General features: G+C 43.1%; 1 protein-coding gene and 1 long non-coding RNA gene across 2 annotated transcripts in view; one reads left to right on the forward strand and one right to left on the reverse strand.

Moving 5' to 3' along the window:
* The window catches only part of LOC131240259 (2-alkenal reductase (NADP(+)-dependent)-like), a 43,476-nt gene that overhangs the window by 12,461 nt on the left and 10,850 nt on the right, over positions 1–20,165 (reverse strand). The window lies entirely within an intron of this gene.
* LOC131240260 (uncharacterized) lies at positions 3,320–4,911 on the forward strand. Its single transcript, XR_009168685.1, has 3 exons — positions 3,320–3,962; positions 4,102–4,232; positions 4,355–4,911. It is a non-coding gene; the product is annotated as an uncharacterized LOC131240260 (long non-coding RNA).

The raw sequence follows: 20,165 nt of genomic DNA on the forward strand, positions 1-20,165 counted from the left end.
GTGTGTGGGGCTTAATATTTAAAAAAAGGCGACCTTGGCCCTAGTCGGCCAGGGATGGACTCCAAAACCCCCAAATCTCAGCTCGATCCGATGCACAGTTCTTGTGTGGTGCTCCGCCGAAGCTTCAGCCCTCCTGCAGGCCCAGATTCTGGAAATCTGTTGTAGAGAGAAAAACGGCTGCAACTATTGATTAATTTACAGATGGAATGCTTGTAGGAGAAGAGAAATATGGATGGAAGAAGGTGGGGGCAAATCGGGATAGATGTGGCTTCGCACCACGGTAGTTAGCCCTTCGAAGAAGGGAGGGCTTCGCACCCAATTAGGTTTTCATAACTCGGAAAGGAGCGGGAAAACACAGCCATTGTTGTCATTTGCGGTCGCATGTGCGAATATGCGATCGCAAATGCGCATATATTTGGCCCGATCGCATATGCGGCAGTGGCATATGCAATCCCTGCACATGCGATCGCATATGCCACATGTGCTAGTATATGCGATCGCATACTGCATATGCGATCGCATACTGGCCAACGGTCAGATTTCTGACTATTTTTTGACCTTTTTTTTAAAATCCGGATTTTTACTCTATATATATGCATTCTAAGCATTCCTACTTACAAAAAAAGCTCAAACTCTCTCTCTCTATATCTCTTACTACATCCTCTCTTTCCAAGCACTTTACATTTTACAATCTACATTCTACATTCCATCCACTCCTCTCCATCCATATTCCATTTCTATATTTCTTTTCTTTTCTTTCAACTTTCAAGAATCAAAAATCAAGATTGAAGAATCCAAGATACATGATACATGATACATGATACATCATTCATACCATCCATATTTAAGATTCAAGATTCAAGATCAAGAGTCAAGACAAGAGTCAAGAGACTCCTCACTCCTCTAATCCTCGCCAATCTCCATCCACTAAGTTTTCTAAGTTCTAACTTCTAACTTCTAAGTTCTAAGTTTCTAATTCTAAGTTTCTAACAACTTCTTTCTATCATTTTATATATATATATATTTTGTTTGTTAATTGATTTGTTAGTTGTTACTTACTATGTTAATTGTTAGTTGTTACAACTTACAAGTGACAAGTTACAACTTACATTACAAGACTACAAGTTACATCTTACAAGTTACAACTTACAACTTACAAGTACAAGTTACAACTTACAACAAGTTACAACAAGATTTCAAGATTACAAGTACAAGACTACAAGTTACAATAAGATTTGAAGTTGAGAACCTCTTTTAGATTTGTTAGTTGTTACATTTGTAATTTTACTTTTATTTGTGTGTAAATCTCTCTCTCTCTCTCTCTCTCTCTCTCTCTCTCTCTCTTAGATTTGTTAGTTGTTACATTTGTAATTTTACTTTTATTTGTGTGTAAATCTCTCTCTCTCTCTCTCTCTCTCTCTCTTAGATTTGTTAGTTGTTACATTTGTAATTTTACTTTTATTTGTGTGTAAATCTCTCTCTCTCTCTCTCTCTCTCTCTCTCTCTCTCTCTCTCTCTCTCCTTCTCTTTCTACAAGTTTAAGTGTCTAACTCAACTCTCTCTTTTTCTCATTTTCTTTTCCCTCTTATTCTCCCTTTCTACAAGTGTAAGTGTGCAAGTGTAACTCAACTCTCTCTCTCCCTCTTCTTCTCCCTTCCCTTTCTAGTTTCTACAAGTGTAAGTGTGTGTGTAAGTGTAAGTGTGTAACTCTCTCTCTCTCTCTCTCTCCCAAGTCCCATCTCATTAGGCTCTTTAGTCTTTACTCTTTAGTCTTTACTCTTACTTACTCTCTTAGTCTCTTAGATCAACAAGTGTAACTCAACTCTCTCTCTCTCTCTCTCTCTCTCTCTCTCTCTCTCTCCCCCATCTCTTTAGGCTCTTTAGTCTTTACTCTTACTTACTCTCTTAGTCTCTTAGATCTACTTCTTTAATGTAACTCTCTCTCTCTCACTCCCCCCCCCCCCCCCCCCAAGTCCCATCTCTTTAGGCTCTTTAGTCTTTACTCTTACTTACTCTCTTAGTCTCTTAGATCTACTTCTTTCTTACTTCTTAGTTCTTCTTCTTATACTTCTTAGTCTCTTACTTTACTTCTCTTTTTATTTGTAGTTTACTTTCTAGTTTCTAGTTAGCAGCTAGCTAGTTACTTTTTAGTGCTAATAATACACACACTACCACTATCCACCATCATAATGTCTTCCCAATCTTCCTCTTTGAAGCCCAAGTCGAATGACCCGGGTTGGAAGTATCGGCACTACCGTAGTGCTACCGAAAAAACTCACATAGTATGTGAGTTATGTAGGTTTGTGAGTTCCGGTGGCATTGCAAGGCACAAGCAACACCTTGCACATTTACTGGGGTCAAATGCAAAAGCATGGGACAAAATTACTCCAGAAATCCGAAGGGAGATCGTGGAGTATATGGAAAAACAACCAAGAAAGAAATGCGATAGTGCCCTACGTTAGGAGGAATATATGGAACAAGATGCATATGAAGATATAAATGTAGTTAATGTAGATGAAGCTAGTCTCACTCCCCCTACTTCAATAGGCCGGTCTAGACCACAAGTACAACCATCGAAAAGAGCCCGAGGGCATGGGCCCATAGATAGATGGTGTAGACCACACCCCGAGGATGTGGTCGACCAAAGGGGTAGCGGGAAAGGGCCAGCTCAAACAACTTTAGAGAACCGGTATAAACAAAAAGATAGGAAAACCACAATTCAATATATTGTTAAGTGGTTTTACCAAACCGGCGTTGCTTTCAACGCCATTAAATCGAAAAGTTCAAGGTAATGATTGAGGCTATAGGTCAATTTGGACATGGGCTTAAACCTCCTTCATATCATGAAATGAGGGAAACATGCCTAAAAACTGAAGTTGAATATGCACAATCCTTCATAGCTGAATATAGAGAATCATGGAAAATATATGGTTGTTCACTAATGGCCGATGGATAGACCAATAGATCCGGTCGGTCTCTCATTAACTTTTTGGTAAATTGTCCAGCTGGGACAATGTTCTTGAAGTAAGTGGATGCGTCGGGTCATTCACACACAGGAGAATATTTGTTTAACTTACTAGATAGTGTAGTTGAAGAAATAGGTAAAGACTACGTTGTACAAGTAATTACAGATAACGCAGTCTCGTATGTAATGGTCGGTCGTCTTCTTATGGAGAAGAGGCGACGTTTATTTTGGACCCCTTGTGCGGGCCATTGTATTGATCTTATGTTAGAAGATATATGTAGATTATTTATAAACGTGATTGCAAGGGCTAGAAGAATCATGATCTTTATGTACAAACACGCCCTTCTTCTCAGTCGAATGAGAAAACACATTGGGGATAACTTGCTACGTCCAGCAGTCACCCGTTTCGCTACAGCCTTTTTAACACTACAAAGGCTAGATGCAAAGAAATCAGAACTTAGAAGCTTTGTAGTGTCAGCCAATTTTACAAGTGGGCCTTGGTCAAAGAAGGCTGACGGAAAACGGGTTCAACAAACAATTCTTTCTCAAAGTTTTTGGACTCAGGTGGTAAAGGCGCTAAAATCATCCGAGCCCTTAGTCTCTGTGTTGCGATTGGTAGACGGGGATGAGAAGCCTGCAATGGGCTACATGTATGATGCGATGAAAAGGGCAAAAAATAAGATCATGGACCATTTTAACTATAGAGACCATGATTATAGGCCAATTTTAGATATTATAGATAAAAGATGGGGCAGCCAAATGTCATCCTCATTGTATTCGGCTGCTTACATCCTTAACCCAGCCTATTTATTCGCTTCTGCTGATCCAGCAGAAGCACTAACTATGCATATGGTTGGATTTATTGATGTCTTGGAAAGAATGATTCCAGATAGAGGAGAACAGGACAAGATCTTAACTTTCCTGGACTTCTGCACAAAAAGTAAAGGAATATTCTCAAGGGATATTGTAATAAGACATCGAACAATGAAATTACCTAGTAAGTACTTCTATGAATGAATGTTACTATGTTAGTGTAGGCATGTCAACTGTGTAATGAACTCTTACAAAAAGTTTTTCTACAAAGTGTCTCTAAGAGATCTAACGATTCTAACTTATACTTAAACTGTTTTTCTCAGCTGACTAGTAAGCTGCCTATGGAGTGGACCCGAACAGGAAGGATCAAGCTCTAAAGAAGCTGGCTATGAAGATTCTTAGACTCACGTGTTCTGCCAGTGGTTGCGAGCGCAATTGGAGCACGTTCGAGTTGGTAAGTAAAAGTTTAGATTGTTTAGTAATTGTTTTGCTTTTTTGTAAACTTTAATTTTTTAGTGGCCTAAGCTAAATTAATTACCTAAATAGCTAATGCCAAATGCGCTTTCTTTCTTGCAGATTCATACCAAGAAAAGGAATCGCCTTGAGTAAAAAAAGCTCAACGACTTGGTTTTCGTTCAATACAATCAAAAATTGTGAGAACGATTTCAAAGTAGGAAAGAAAAGCCCAGCTTCTTTGACCCTATCTGCTTAGATGAGTTGGATGCAGATAACGAGTGGCTCGTAGAGACGGAGGACTCGGTATTTGCTGGAGAGGATCTGACATGGGCATAAGTTGAAGATGCCGCATATGGATTGACACCTGGTGAAGGTAGTAGTACCACTCGAAGGCGAAGGACGGGGGAAAGCCGGGGGGCGAGTAGTAGTCGTCAACCCGTTGATGAGATTGAGGAGATTGAAGAAGGAGAAGGTGATAATGATGATCAAATTGAAGATCATCCACCATTGGATGTTGATGAAGTATTAGTACGTACAGATGACGAAGAAACGGAAGAAGAAGAAGTGTATGTAGAAGAAGGAGATGACTCGAATGATGATGATGATGATGGTGGTGGTGGTGGTGGACTTGGTGGTGATGTGCCACAATGGATGCTAGATCAATGTATATCATGATTATTGATTAATGATTAGATAAATAATAAATAAATAACTTCTTAATTTTGTTTAATGGTTGTCTTGTCTCATAAGTCTAAGTGTGTTGATATTGTCGATTGTTTATTGATAACTTGATATTGAATCATTAATAACTTGATATATTATGTATTGTATTTGTATCACTATCATGTACATGTAGTGTTGAATGTTGAATATGGATATTTGATATTTGATATTTGATATTTGTTATTGTTATTTGTTAAATGCAAGTATATAACTACTAGTACTAACTAAAATGTTAATTGTTAATGTTAAGATCATTTAAGAAGTTAACTATATTGTAATTTGTAAATTACTAAATTGTAAATGTATGATGCATGTATCATGTATGGAGTATGGTTTTTTTTTTTTTTTACTTAAATTAAATGTATTTCATGTCCCAATGACATATAATAATTTATTTTGATTTTTCTGATTTTTTTTTTTGAATTTTTTCTGATTTTTCTAATTTTTTTTAAATTTTTTGAAAAAATGCGGAAAAAAAATATATATGCGACTGTGCGATCACATATGCGCACACGCATATGCAATCGCACAGGATCGCATATGCTATTTGACAACATTGAACGCAGCAACTTTTTATTAATCTTCATTTAATCAAAAGAACTACAAGGGGTGCCTATTTATAAGAAAACTCTATATCCCAAACTCGCGTCATGTACGCAACCTATTACTTGGCGATGAAGTAAACCAAAATAAAAACTAATCAAAGAAATCTACAGCGTTCATGATATTCTAAATAACATAAATAATCAACACCTAAAATATGAAATCAATCCGACTAGTGGGCCATGATCATGAGATCTCATGATCAGCTTTTCTTGACTATTGGGCCCACTCTTTTAAATCAAAACTTCATCTTCTAACTAGGAGGCCCTCCATGGACGTCGTCATCAAGCCAGATCGACGGTGGGGCCCTCCTTCGTACGTACATGAGGAGAGAGGTGGTGTGCGTGCGCGTATGGACAGCGTGATGTCCCCATCAAAAGCTAATTATGGGATCTCATGATCGTGGCCCACTAGTCGGATTGATTTCATATTTTAGGTTTTGATTATTTATGTTATTTAAAATATCATGAATGCTTTAGATTTCTTTGATTAGTTTTTATTTTGGTTTACTTCATCGCCAAGTAATAGGTTGCGCATATGGCGCGAGTTTTGGGGTATAGAGTTTTCTTATAAATAGGCACCCCTTGTAGTTCTTTTGATTAAATGAAGATTAATAAAAAATTGTTGCGTTTTCCCGTTCCTTTCCGAGTTATGAAAACCTAATTGGGTGCGAAGCCCTCCCTTCTTTGAAGGGCTAACTACCGTGGTGCGAAGCCACATCTATCCCGATTCGCCCCCACCTTCTTCCATCCATATTTCTCTTCTCCTACAAGCATTCCATCTGCAAATCCATCAATAGTTGCAGCCGTTTTTCTCTCTACAGCAGATTTCCAGAATCTGGCCCTGCAGGAGGGCTGAAACTTCGGCGGAGCACCACGCACAAACCGTGCATCGGATCGAGCTGAGATTTGGGGGTTTTGGAGTCCATCCCTGGCCGACCAGGGCCAAGGTGGCCTTTTTCTGAATATTGGGCCCCACACACGTGCGACCATGATCACACACGTGCGTCTGGGCCATTATTGTTGTCCGCGCGCGAGAACTGTTTTCCGGTTCAGGTTTTCTTATTTTACCCTCTCATACCATGTTTTCATAAATTCTAACCCTAGATTGCATTATCCTTAATTTATTTGCCCATTTTCTCACCCTAGGGTTCCTTGAATTGAAATTGGTGAATCCCTTGGATCAGGGACTGATTACTGTACATGTGTGGATGAATTCTATCTCCCTTTGAGTATAGTTTGGTTCATAATTTTTATTGATCCAGCCCTAACATGTGTCGGCCTGGACCCGCACAAATTCCCCTTAATTGAATGTTTGGACTTTTGTGTGGGATGTGGAATTTTAATATGGATTGTTTTGAATTAGTATGATCTTAAGCCTGAAATCTTGCACATCATATCTGAATTTCATGTCCTGCATCAAATTGGTATCAGAGCAGGTGGTCTCGTGTTCGAGACTCCTCACTAGGGGTGATTAATGCAGGGGCATTTTCATACCGGGCTCGAGTAGGGTCGCTTGTGGGGTGCAGGGGCACACTTGGGGTGGGTACGGCCCACGGAAGAGGTCTCGTGTTCGAGACTCCTCACCGAGGGTGATTAATGCACATTTCACACCAGGCTTGAGTGGGGTAGCCCGTGGGATGCGGGGACACACTCGGGGTGGGTGACCCATGTGATTTAGGGCCCACGAAGGGGTTTCGGGTGAGGTCCTAACCCATGCGATGTGAGGCTTGGGCTATGAGTAAAGGGATTAATTCGCCATACTCTAACAGTTCGAGCTTTTAGAGCAAGTGGTTAATTGTCCTGCATCACATGGGTTGGGGACAGGGTCAGGGACACCATCATCTGGGATAGGAGAATGGTTTGCAGGAGGGATAGAAGATAATTGTGTGGGTCCATCACAAGGCACAAGGTCCTCCACGTTGAATGTTGCACTAATGGCCATGTCAGATGGAAGATCCACCACATATGCATTAGGGCCAACTGTTGTCAAAATTTTATATGGACCTGCACTACGGGTATGTAATTTCCTCATGGTTCCCTGTGGGAATCATTCAGGCCTAATGCGGACCATCACATAGTCACCCAACTGAAACTCCTTAAACCTACGATGTGAATCTACAGAGATTTTATAATGTTGATTGCTAGCATTAATGTACTTCTTGATCTTACTATGCAAATCATGAATATACCGCGCAAATGCATCTGCAGATTCAGATGGCGTATGAGAAACATACATGGGTATGAGATCTATAGGCGTTCTAGGCTTGTACCCAAATACTCTCTCAAATAGACTCATTCCTGTGGACCTATTGATGGAATTGTTGTATGCAAACTCGGTTAAGGCAAAACCACATCCCAGGTCCGAATATGGTCTCCCAGTAAGCATCGTTGCAGATTTCCTAAACTTCGATTGACAACCTCCGTATGACCATCAGTTTGAGAATGGTATGCCAAAGAGAACTGTAACTTAGGCCCCATCACGTGCCATAAAGTTTTCCAAAAATAACTCATAAACCGTACATCTCGATCTGACACAATGATTTTCGGCAAACCATATAGATGAACTATCTCCTCAAAGAATATCTTCGCCACGTTAGTGGCATTAGACGTTTTAGAACATGAGAGAAAGTGAGCCATTTTCCAAAAACGGTCCACAACTACAAAAATGGAATCATGCTTTTTAATCGTCTTGGGGAGCCCAAGCACGAAATCCATGCTAATATCAACCCATGGGGCGTGGGGGACTGGCAAAGGTGTATATAAACCTGTGTTCTGCTTCCTCTGCTTTACCAGCTGACAAGTCCTACATTGCCCTATGATATTAGCCACATCTCGCTTGAGACTTGGCCAGTAAAAGTGCTCTTCTATAAGGGCAATAGTCTTGTCACGCCCAAAATGACCTGCTACCCCTCCAGCATGAAGTTCCCAGACAAGAAAGTCATGTAGCGATGTACGGGGTATACACAATCTATCACCTCTAAACAAAAACTCACTAACTAGGACAAACTCACTACTACCCCTAGACTGACCATCTAATAACGATACGTACACCTCTCCAAAATTTGGGCAACTAGGATAATCTTCCTTTAAACACTTAAACCCAGTGACTACGACGCTCATGGAGTGGAGTAACGCAACCCTACGACTCAACACATCAACATGTTTATTCTTAACCCCGACCTACTGATTCAACACAAAAGTGTACTCTTGGAGAAATTGGACCCACTTGGCATGCCTCGGGTTCAACTTCTTTTTGCAAGTTGAGATAACGCAAAGCCTCATGGTCAGAGAATAAGAAGAATTCTTGCGGCGATAGATAATGTCGCCAATGACGCAAGGACTACACCACAGAATTTCTCGTCATTGGTAGAATACTTTTGTTTCGCTTCATTTAGTTTTTCACTAAAGAAAGCGACAGGGTGCCCTTCCTGACTAAGCACTCCATCTATACCTACACCAGAAGCATCACAAGTGACCTCAAAAGCCTTGGAAAAATCTGAAAGTCGCATGACAGGAGCTTCAATCATCTTGACCTTAATCTCCTTAAATGCCCTAGAGGCTGCTTTAGTCCATTGGAACTCCCCTTTTTTAATGCAAACGGTAATGGGAGCCATGATGGAACTAAACCCTCTAATGAACCGTGCGGTAATAGATAATGTCGCCAATGGCGCAATGACTGCACTACCGCATAGAATTCCTTGTCATAGATGGAATACTTTTGTTTCGCTTCATTCAGTTTTTCGCTAAAGAAAGCGATAGGGTGCTCTTCTTGACTAAGCACTCCACCTATACCTACGCCAGATGCATCACAAGTGACCTCAAGGGCCTTGGAAAAATTTGGAAGTCGCATGACAGGAGCTTTAATCATCTTGACCTTAATCTCCTTGAACGCCCCCGAGGTTTCTTTAGTCCATTGGAACTCTCCTTTTTTAATGCAGTTGGTAATGGGAGCCATGATTGAGCTAAACCCTCTTATGAACTGTCTATAAAAGGTGGCTAAGCTATGGAAGCTACGAACTTCATGAATATTGCGCGGCTCAAGCCAATTGACTATGACCTTGACTTTCGCAGGATTCGCAGATATGCATCAGATGACATGATAAAACCTATGAAAATGACACTACTAGACAAAAACGAACATGTCTTGAGGTTAGCATATAACTTCTTTGCCCTAAGGATCCCACACGCTTGCCTCAAATGGTAGAGGTGATGTTCCCTAGTCATGCTACTATAAATAAGGATGTTGTCAAAGTACATGACTAGGAACTTCCCCATGAAAGGGTCTCAACACTTGGGGCATTATTCACATAAATGTACTTGGGGCATTGGTCAATCCAAAAGGCATGACTAGCCACTCGTACAACCCATCCTTTGTCTTGAAGGCCGTTTTCCACTCATCACATAGGTGAATACGGATTTGGTGATACCCACTCTTGAGGTCTATTTTGGAGAAAATTGTGGCATTGGCCATTGTGTCCAACATATCGTCAAGACGCGGTATAGGAAACCGATACTTAATGGTAATCTTGTTGATGGCCCTGCTATCCACACACACACACCATGTGCCATCCTTCTTGGGCGTCAGAAGGGTGGGCACGACACATGGACTCATGCTCTCCTAAATGAACCCTTTCCTAAGAAGCTCATCAAGTTGCTTCTTGAGTTCCGCATGCTCTGTGGGGTTCATTCTATAATGAGGAAGGTTTGGGAGAGTCGACCCTGGGACTACATCAATGGCATGCTGGATGTCCCTCATAGGTGGAAGCTCATTTGGAAGGTCGTCAGGAAAGACATCACTGAACTCATCCATCACCGAAATCACCTCACTAGGCAACTCTACACCAACTTGGGGTGAAGCCTCTCTAACCACGATGGCATACACCTCTGAATCCTCCCTAATCTCTCTTTCGAATTCTCTTGCATTAATAATATGAAGAGACTCAGGCTTGGACTTCCTCGAAGTTCCAGGATCACCCTTCTTGGTGATCTCCTTCTTTCCCGATATGCTCTTAGGTGCAAGGGGATTCAACCTAATTTTCTTCCCCTCAAACATGAATGTGCAAATATTTAAGCGACCAAATATTATAACATCCAAGTCAAATAACCAGAGCCTACCCAAGATGATGTGGCCGACATCCATGGGAACCGCATCACACCACAGCGAATCCTTATATAACCCAAACTGGATGGGGATACAACATTGCTGTGAGACCGGAATGGAGGACTCATCAACCCACGACACTCTGTAGGGTTGAGGGTGAGACTCAGCTTTCAAGCCCAGTCGACTCACTGTGCTAGTAGAGACCACGTTGGCACAACTGCCACTGTCCACGATCACTTTACAATTCTTTTCTCCACACATGGTATAAGCGTAAAAGATCGTATTCCTGCACCAATCATCATTTTCTTTAGCTTGGGTAAAGGCGCATCTGACTACTGTGAGAGGGTGGATCTCCTGATCATCAAACTCCTCATCGCTAGCACCAATATCAGGCTCGTGATCCTCTACGTTGCAATTGTCCCTGTCATTCTCATTTGCCTCATCTATCATAAGAGCTTTACCTCTTTCTTTGTTTGGGCATTCCTTTACGAGGTAACCATGACCATTACAACAGAAACACTGCATGTGCTCACTTCCCTTCGAATTAGCGCTGACTAGATCCCTACCTTTAACATCTCTGTTATAGGTGGAAGCACTAGTTGGGGCTTTGGTCTAGCTCCTAAGGTTAGGTTTGGCTCCCTGAGGAGCAACCCGACCATTGGAATCACGAGACCCAAACTGCCTCATGGTCAGTTGCACTAGGTATCGCTCAAGCTCCTCTACCCTAAGGTAGGCCTCCTCTTGTGTACCAACATCACGAGGGATGAGCTTACGCCTAATCTCAGGGCGCAAGCCCGTCCTAAAACGAGACAGGGTCACAGCAAAGAACTCATCGACATCACATCGCATCATGTACTCCTCAAATTTCTCGATGTAATCCGATACAGACATCGACCCTTGCCTCAAGGACTGCCACTGGTCCAAAAGACGATCACGGTCGGAGAGCAGGGACATATTTTTCTTTAAGTTCTTTCATCCCAACCCATGATGTAATGGGTACATCTCCACGCCACTCTGCCTTCCGTTCTGTATTGGTCCAAAACAACTTGGCTTGACCCGTCAACTTCATCTTAGCGAACCTCGTTCAACGGTGATCTGACATATCATGCCACTTAAAGAAGTGGTCCATGTCAGCTAGCCAGTCAAGGAAATGCTTCGCGTTCAAGCGACCATCAAAACTGGGAGCATCGACTTTGACGCTCTTCATAACCCTATCCTCAGGGTCATAAGGATCTCGCGACTCTCTACGAGGCGCATGAGCACGCGGTCCTACATGACCTACTTCCTGACCAACGGTCCTATTACGACCCCTAATGGGTTCTACTGGGACTGGACCTTGCTCAACTGGGTCCTCATCTGTTGGCTCTCCTGCCTGAGACTAGTGGTCTTCCCCAGTGACGTGGGTATCGTGAGAGGTAGCCTCTAGCCGCGTGATACGTTAGTCACTAGCAGTCAATTGTGCGGCAGTTGTCTTATTGTGTGTCTCAATGGCCATCAAACGGCGGTTAATCTTTTCGAGAGCCTCGGCAATCTGATCCGGATTCATGGTGGGGAATAGACCAAAACCACGACCTGTTCGCGTTTACATACACTAAATGACCCTAATGAGAGACAATCTAGATGTGTGTGTATATATATATATATATATATATATATATATATATATATATATATATATATATATATATATATATATTTAAAGAAAACTAAAATATATTAAAACACGAAAAAAAAAAAAAAAGGAGACAACACCGACTGCTGAGAAAGCAAAAACCGAGAGCAGAAAGAAGAAAGCTATAAGCCTAGAAATAGAAAATCAAAGCCAGAGAAGATAGGCACATTCAAAGCCCATTCGATTAAAAGATTTTTTGCTTTCGATCCCACAGTCGTTGCCGAAGCCTGTACGTTGTTGAAGCATCGCTCATTTCTTTCCTTCCAGACGGACCACCAGATAGCCAGAATGGCCGTTTTCCAAACCTTGGATCTGACCTTCCCCAGTAAGCGAGAAGAGAGGGGGCTGAAGAGGGCACACACCCAAGGACACTGAAGCGGGAGAAAAATTCGTGACGAATCTGAGATACGAGCGGGCAATGGACGAGAAGGTGATCGACCGATTCCTCACTTTCCATGCAACACAGACATATGTTGGCAAGCTGCATTCCTCTCCTCTTAAGGTTGTCCACTGTGAGAATCTGATTTCTAGAAGCTAGCCAACCAAAGCATAAGTATTTAGGGGGGGTGGGTATCTCCAGATGAAAGGGGAGGCCATCGAATTTTGGATATGGCACTGGGCCAATATGTAGTAAAGGGATTTGACGGAGAAATTGGAGGATTTGTCTTTGGTCCAAATGATTTTATCGGGTTCAGACGAGGATAGGTTGACCCTAAAGATACAGGAGAGGAGGTCAGCATAATGTGACATCTCCCAATCGTGAAGGTTTCTACAACACCTAATATCCCAAACAATTCCAGAGTCGTCGATGGGGTAAAAACTGTTTATAGGCCTGTTTCTAGAATCGGCCAGGGGGTAGATTGAAGGGAAACATTCCTTCAAGGACCTGTCCCCAATCTATTGGTCCTCCTAGAATCTAATAGCCGCTCCATTCCCAAGTTGGAAAGCGATGTTATCAGTGACCGCCTTTTTGTGACGAAGAATGCCTTTCCAGATGGAAGCTCTATAAGTTGTGGAATCCCTTGTCCACCAACCTCCCGAAGACGAGCCATATTTTCCTTTAATGATAAGATTCCATAATGCTTCCGATTCGGAGCCCAGCCTCCAGGTCCACTTTCCCAACAAGGCCTTGTTCATGACCTTCAAATTTATAACACTAGCACCTCGATTTCTGAAATGTTTGCAGACTTCTTGCCAGTCCAAAAGGTGGTCCAAAAGGTGGTATTTCTTCTGATTTTCCTTGCCGCTCCACAGGAAATCTCTCCTTAGATTGTCTATCTTACACAACACCGCAGGCGGGCAGATGAGAAGGGAGAAAAAATAAATGGGAAGGAGAGAGCTGCTTTGATTCCCCCCCCCCCCCCCCCTTGACAAATATCTGCACTTCCATCTGGCGAGCATCCTCTGAAATTTTTCAGTCACCCTGTCCCACATGGATATCGGAGGAGGGCCAACAGCCAGCAGAAGACCCACAAAGAAGGTAGGAAGAGAGGTGGTGGAACACCCCAAAATCTGAGCGAAGGAATTAAGCTCCAGGTCCGAGACGTTGATCCCAAACACTTCGGATTTGCCCATGTTAATGCGCAAACTAGAAACCTCCTCGAAACATCTAAAAGTGGTGTGAAGATTAAAGATAGCTTGCTTCCGGATCCACTTCGTAGGTAATCAAAGTGTCGTTTGCGAATTGGATATGCGTGATCGAGATTTGGACCTCAGGCATCGAGATTCCAGAGAATAATCCCGCTCCTTGGCCCCTAAGCATCATCTGGGAGAACCCTTCAGCAACTATTAGAAATAAGAGCGGAGATAGAGGGTCGCCCTGTCGAATGCCCCTAGAGCTGGTGAAGAAACCATTCGGAACACCATTGAGCAGCACCGAGAAACGAGGAGATTCGATACAGGCCTTCATCCAGGACCTCCATTTCGCCCCAAAGCCCATGCGATTAAGCATATATTGCAGAAAGTCCCAATCGACGTGATCGTAGGCTTTTTCTATATCGAGCTTGCAAAAGACCGCTTTGACCTCGTCCTTATGGCAAAAATGGAGGATTTCATTTGCAATTAACACCCCGTCTATGATCTGTCGGCCTTTGATGAAGGCATTTTGATGGTTCGATATGAGCCTATCCATAACCGAACGCAGCCGAAGGAAGAGAACTTTCGCTAGAATTTTATACGGGCCCCCAATAAGACTGATAGGCCTAAACTCTGCAAAAGCATTAGCACCTTGAACTTTTGGAATTAAAGCGATGAACGAGGCACCAATGCCTTGAGATAGCTTTCCCCTTTCATGGAACTTGTAGAAGAAATTCATGATGTCCGTCTGAATAGAATCCCAGAAAGCTTGGAAGAAGCACATTGGAAATCCATCAGGCCCCGGGGCCTTTTCACTATCCATATCGTCAATGGCAGCTTTAACCTCCTCAACCGTGAAAGGGGCTTCCAGACTATCAGCTTCCGAAGAAAGAAGGGAGCGGAAGTGGATCCCGTCCAATCTAGGTCTAGACCAACCTTCGGAAGAAAGAAGGGATTTGAAATGGAGAACCACGGTTCCTTCAATTTCCTTTTTATCGTCGATCTGTCTTCCGTTGACAGCAATGTTGTGAATAGCTTTTGTTCGACTTCTCATATTAGCAATGCTGTGGAAGTATTTGGTGTTCCTGTCACCCTCGGATATCCATATAGCTCTCGACTTAATCTTCCAAGAAATTTCGTCTTCAAGAGCTCTGGAAGAAATTGATTGGATAATCTGAATGCGACGGGCTAGGACCTCCAGAGGGATGTCATCGCTGTCGTTGCTAGAGTCAATCTGTTGAAGCTCATCCAGTAAAGTCTCAGTTTCGCGGTCTCTATTCCGAAATTCGTCTTTCTTCCACTCCTTCAAATTATCCTTCGGAAGGCAAAGTTTGCACATAAGCCTATGACCAGCGTAACCATCGGATGGATAGGAATTCCACCAGTCCACAACCTTCTGACGGAAACCTTTAATCTGAAGCCACGCTGGGTTGAACTTGAAAGGTTTGGGACCCTAGTCCGTATCGATCACGGAAAGGAGAATGGGGCAGTGATCCAAAGTCGTTCTGGGCAGGGCAATTTGAACCGAAGACGGAAAATGGTTGATCCAATCCATTGAGATGAGAAACCTGTCTAATCTCGATTGGATTTGGGCTCTTCAACCGTTGGTCCAGGTGAATTTTGCACCGGAAAGGGGTAGATCAACGAGTTCCTGGGCTTGGATCCAGTCGGAAAATGAATGCATGGAAGAAGTTAATCGCCTATTGCGAGAATGCTCCTGAGGAAAACGAGCAGCCACGTTGAAGTCACCCATGAAACAGCAAGGCCCTGAGAAGGATTGCCTAATGGTTGTCAGTTCTTCCCAAAAGTTGGACCTACAAGAAGCATTAGTAGGACCATAAACAGCAATGACGATACCACAAAAAGGAGAGAACTTATCTTGGAGGATGACAACTTTAGAGAAGACCCCGGACAAGGATAGCTGCAGATCCCATTTGGAAGATTTCCAGGCAATAAGAATGCCTCCCGAGGATCCCAAAGAATCAAGCGAAACGAAACTAGCATCCTGTATGTCCCATATCGTGTTCAGAAGGCGCTGCGAGAAAGACGGGACTTTTGTTTCCTGAAGGCAGAGAACGTCCGGGTCCTTTCTCCTGATAAAAGTCTTGATCAGGCTTCGCTTCTGCTTGGAGCCAACTCCTCTCACATTCCAAGACAGAACTATCATTTGGAAACCAAACTGCCCTGGGAACCCTTTCTTCCACGTCTGGAAGATGAGCCGGAAGCAATCGCGGGGGAAGACTAGAGGCGGAGGAGTTCTCTGTTACTGTTGGAACGAGAAGCTTACCTGATGGGAGTTTTAGATGAAGGGAGAGGTCTACCCCTGTTCTCAATAAATTGAAAAAGTTCCGTGTAATCTTCATCCCTATTGCCGAATGATAGTCCCAATGATCTTCCCACATTCCCCACCGCATCTCTAATCCATTTTTTATCATGGATTTTCTTATATAATTGATCTTTGTTCTTTCCCTCCGAGGGAACCACCGATAGATCTTCATGTTGAAGGTGAGGAAGAACTGAGCACATCTGAAGTGGTTCAACTGAGATCACTTCCGAAGGGTCATCTTCTTGAAAAAGCGTGATAGGGCTAAGATCAGCCCATTCCTTGGACGGGGAGTGGATAGGGGAGGAGGGCAAGGATGAAACAGAGTGGGATTCAGATCTGAAGTATTCTGATGCATCATCTTGCGAAAAAGCATTCTCTAAAGTGGGTATGGGCTGATAGCGGGAGGGGGGGAGGGGGAAGGGAGAAACAGGGTGATGCGAAAAGGAAGGTTTATCAGGTCCACCGACGGGGTGAGTACTAAACAGGGAGGAAGGGTTGAGAGGAACTATTTCGGAAACCTTCAGGGATCTCCATTTGCTCGAGGATAGACGGATATGGGCTGAGAACGAACCCGCCTCTACAGACCCGACGTCGATGAGGGATGTAAGCCTGGGAGATGAGGGATGCTTTGTCACGTGCAGCGAATCTGAGATGTTGGGCAAGCATTCGGACGATACGTGCCGAGATCCCTCCGATCTGTTGTCATCACAATTGAAAATAGTCAGCTGATTAGAGGTGGGGTTGATACATGGCAGTACGAAAGTCATTTGATGAGAGAGATGGTCCGTCTGCCGAGATGATGACGTAGCCCCCGGGCCATGTGGAGGAGGAGGTTGGGCGCGGATCTCTTCGCGCCGACTGACGAGATATCGTCAGACAGAAGAGACGGTAAAGGGGTTGGAGGATCGCAACGTGTTTTGTGAAAAGGCCTTTCACTGCTACGGTGTACAGACGCTGCAGAGGCGCTGATGCACCGCAAATCTGGTAGTCCGCTGGTCTAGGCAAGTGGTGCTCCGTCAGTTTGCGTTAATGGCTACCTGTGCTTTGTCGATTGGCATATTGATTCCTTTGCCCTCCAAACATCCCCCCATCTGGCATGCGAAGATATCGGAGAGTCTTTCTGGACCGGGAGGTAGATGGTACGGTTGTCAATCTTCACGTTGATATGAGCCGGGAGGGGAGTTCCCTTCTTCCTTCTCACTCTAGCGCGAATGACACCCAACTCCGTCCCTAGGCTGGTTTTCGGATCTATTTCCAGAAGAAATCCCACTTTGGAAGCAGCTTTGATAAGGAATTTGTCGTACCAACATTCGAGAGGGATATCCTAAATAAGAATCCATATGTTTTCTTTGCCAAACATAGAGAATTCTTCCCATGGTATAATTTGCAAGATCGGGCGATCGCCAGTCAATCTTTCCGCCATCGATGGGGAGCAGTGATCAAGCCAGATTTGAACCCATAGGATGTCGTGTCCTAAAGTTTTGAATTCGGACAAACCTAGTTGGGCCCCAGAACACTGTTGAATCCAATCTTTAACTTCTGGAATGGTTGCACCTTCCGCTGTTTTGATCACCACCGATCTTATCAATTCTACACGCTTCTTCTCAAAAATCTCCTGATCGACGGTGATAGAGCAGTCGGACTGATCATTAGCGGACTCATCGTTGTCAGAGAGATGGTGGATTTTCTTCGATCCGTCTGATTCGTGAGATGCCGGAATGGTCTCCGCATGATCTTGTAAAAGAGCTTCTCTGAAAGAGCGCACCGTGGAAAGAGGCACAGGTGTATAGACATTAGCAGAGACCGGTACCTTGTGATGAGGTGATTTCGACACTCTCTGTGAGGATCGCAACTGAGAATAAGGTGCAAATAAGGACTCCGGTCCATAGCAAGCCCTTTGAACTAACATTTTCTTCCCGTCGTAGCTCACTCCATGCAACATGGCCACCGCCCTGGCCAACTCCGCCTCGCTGCCCATACGAATAAGCGAGAAACCCCGAAATGCACCGGACTCCTTGTCTCTGGGCATAATTACGTCCATTACTACTCTAGCACGGCCGAAAACTCTCTCAAGGTTGAGAGGTAGCCATCCATGGGGGTACCCTTTAACAAATAGGGTCAGGTAAGATGCGTATTTCCGGTGACCATCAACCCCGATTCTTCTGTTCTTGTTCCTAGACTGAACATGCCTCCATTCATGATCACCACCCTCCTCAGCCCTTTCTATGGCCAAATCTTTGCCTTTCCCGTCCCCAGCTTTCATGGTAGAAGAATGCATGAGGTACTGAAAGAGGAGCGCCGCAATCAATTACATTGGTCTCCGTGTCGAGAAACACATCGTCGTCGTCGTCATCTTCGTTGTCGTCACGGTTGTCGTAGTCGTCGTCACGGTCGTCCAATGTGATGAATGCGATGTGAAAATCATGTGTGTGTACTATATAATGAATGCGATGTGAAAATCAGATTTGATGACCTCCAATGTGACTCTATATGATGCACATGTACTTTATATATGATGACCCTATGTGCCTTAAACCCTATGACAACTCTAGAATAATTCTCATAAGGCTAAAACTGAAAATTCAGCAATTATGTGTCTTAAAGCCACTAAATCTGAAAATTCTAACAATATATGACTTTGAAACACCCAAGCAGAAAATTTAGCAAGCTATATGTGACCTATATGCCCTACTATGGGGATGGGAATTTTATCGAACACCTACCCTACGCTAGACCTAGGCTTTGATATCAAATTTGATGCAGGATGATGGAAACTATCCTAGGATGCATGATAAGAGATCAATAACACATTAATTTCAACAATCAACATGTAAAATCAAGTATATCCTCATAATAGATTCAAAAATTCAGATTTATAACATGAAGATCCTAGGTTTTCACATACACGGTGTATGAAAATATAAAATAGTACGAGAGTGGCCCAGTTGGAAGTAGGGACTTCCAATCTAGCGCAAGCACGTTTCACACTCAAGGGAATGACTAGTAGGTTTTATGATTAGGGTTAGGAAGGGGAAAATCTGAAATATGGAGAATTAGGGTTCATGGGAATTGGGGATTTTGGAATTTGGGTATTTTAGAAATTGGGAAAAATAAGAAGTTGAAGATCTAAGGTTTAGAAGGTTGTAATGGAAGGGAAAAGAGGAATACAAGAGAGGAGAATACCTTTCAAAGAAAAGGAAGAGGAAGGGTGTACCTTGGAATCCATCACCAAACAAGCTTCTACCCTTCCACAATTTAATTGGAAGGGAGGATTTTTTTTAATAAAAAAAACCTAGAAAATAAGGAGGAAAATTCTTTCACACAAGAGAGCTCCACTCTTTCTTTTTTCTTCTCAATAACACCACTAGGGTTAGAACTCCCCCAACCCCCCGTGCTTTTATAATAAAAATTTCGGGATTAAAATCCAGCATAATTACAACTATGTCACTCACTTAAGTAAAGTGGTCCATCGTTTAAAATAAGAAAACTAAAATATATATTATCAATCTCAACCATCAAATAACTCCTAAAAATATCAAAAACCATAAAGAAAGCAAGATAAGAGTCCAAGGGGCCCAGATCTAAAAGATTTAGTGGCCCGATGGCTTAATCGACAAGATCCAACGGTCGGATCGACACGAAATAGAAATCCTATGACTAATATAGTCTCCTAAGCAGCTCACATGCATCATCCCAAGGTGGGGTCTTCCTAATGCACGTCCAATGCATGTGGGGTCTTCAAAATGGCCTGGCTGGCCCCATCTGGAACTCGTCTCCCATCCACAAAGAAAGTTGTGCTGATGTGGGTGATCGTCTTCGTCTCTGGTACACTTGAGTAGGTCCTCTGATGTCCCCATCAGAGAGTCAGGCTGGTTTTCATATATTCAATCAACTTCTCAGAAACAAAAACGAAAAAGAAAAAGACTGAT

This window comes from Magnolia sinica, chromosome 3, assembly GCF_029962835.1.
Source record: "Magnolia sinica isolate HGM2019 chromosome 3, MsV1, whole genome shotgun sequence".
Lineage (NCBI taxonomy): Eukaryota > Viridiplantae > Streptophyta > Magnoliopsida > Magnoliales > Magnoliaceae > Magnolia > Magnolia sinica.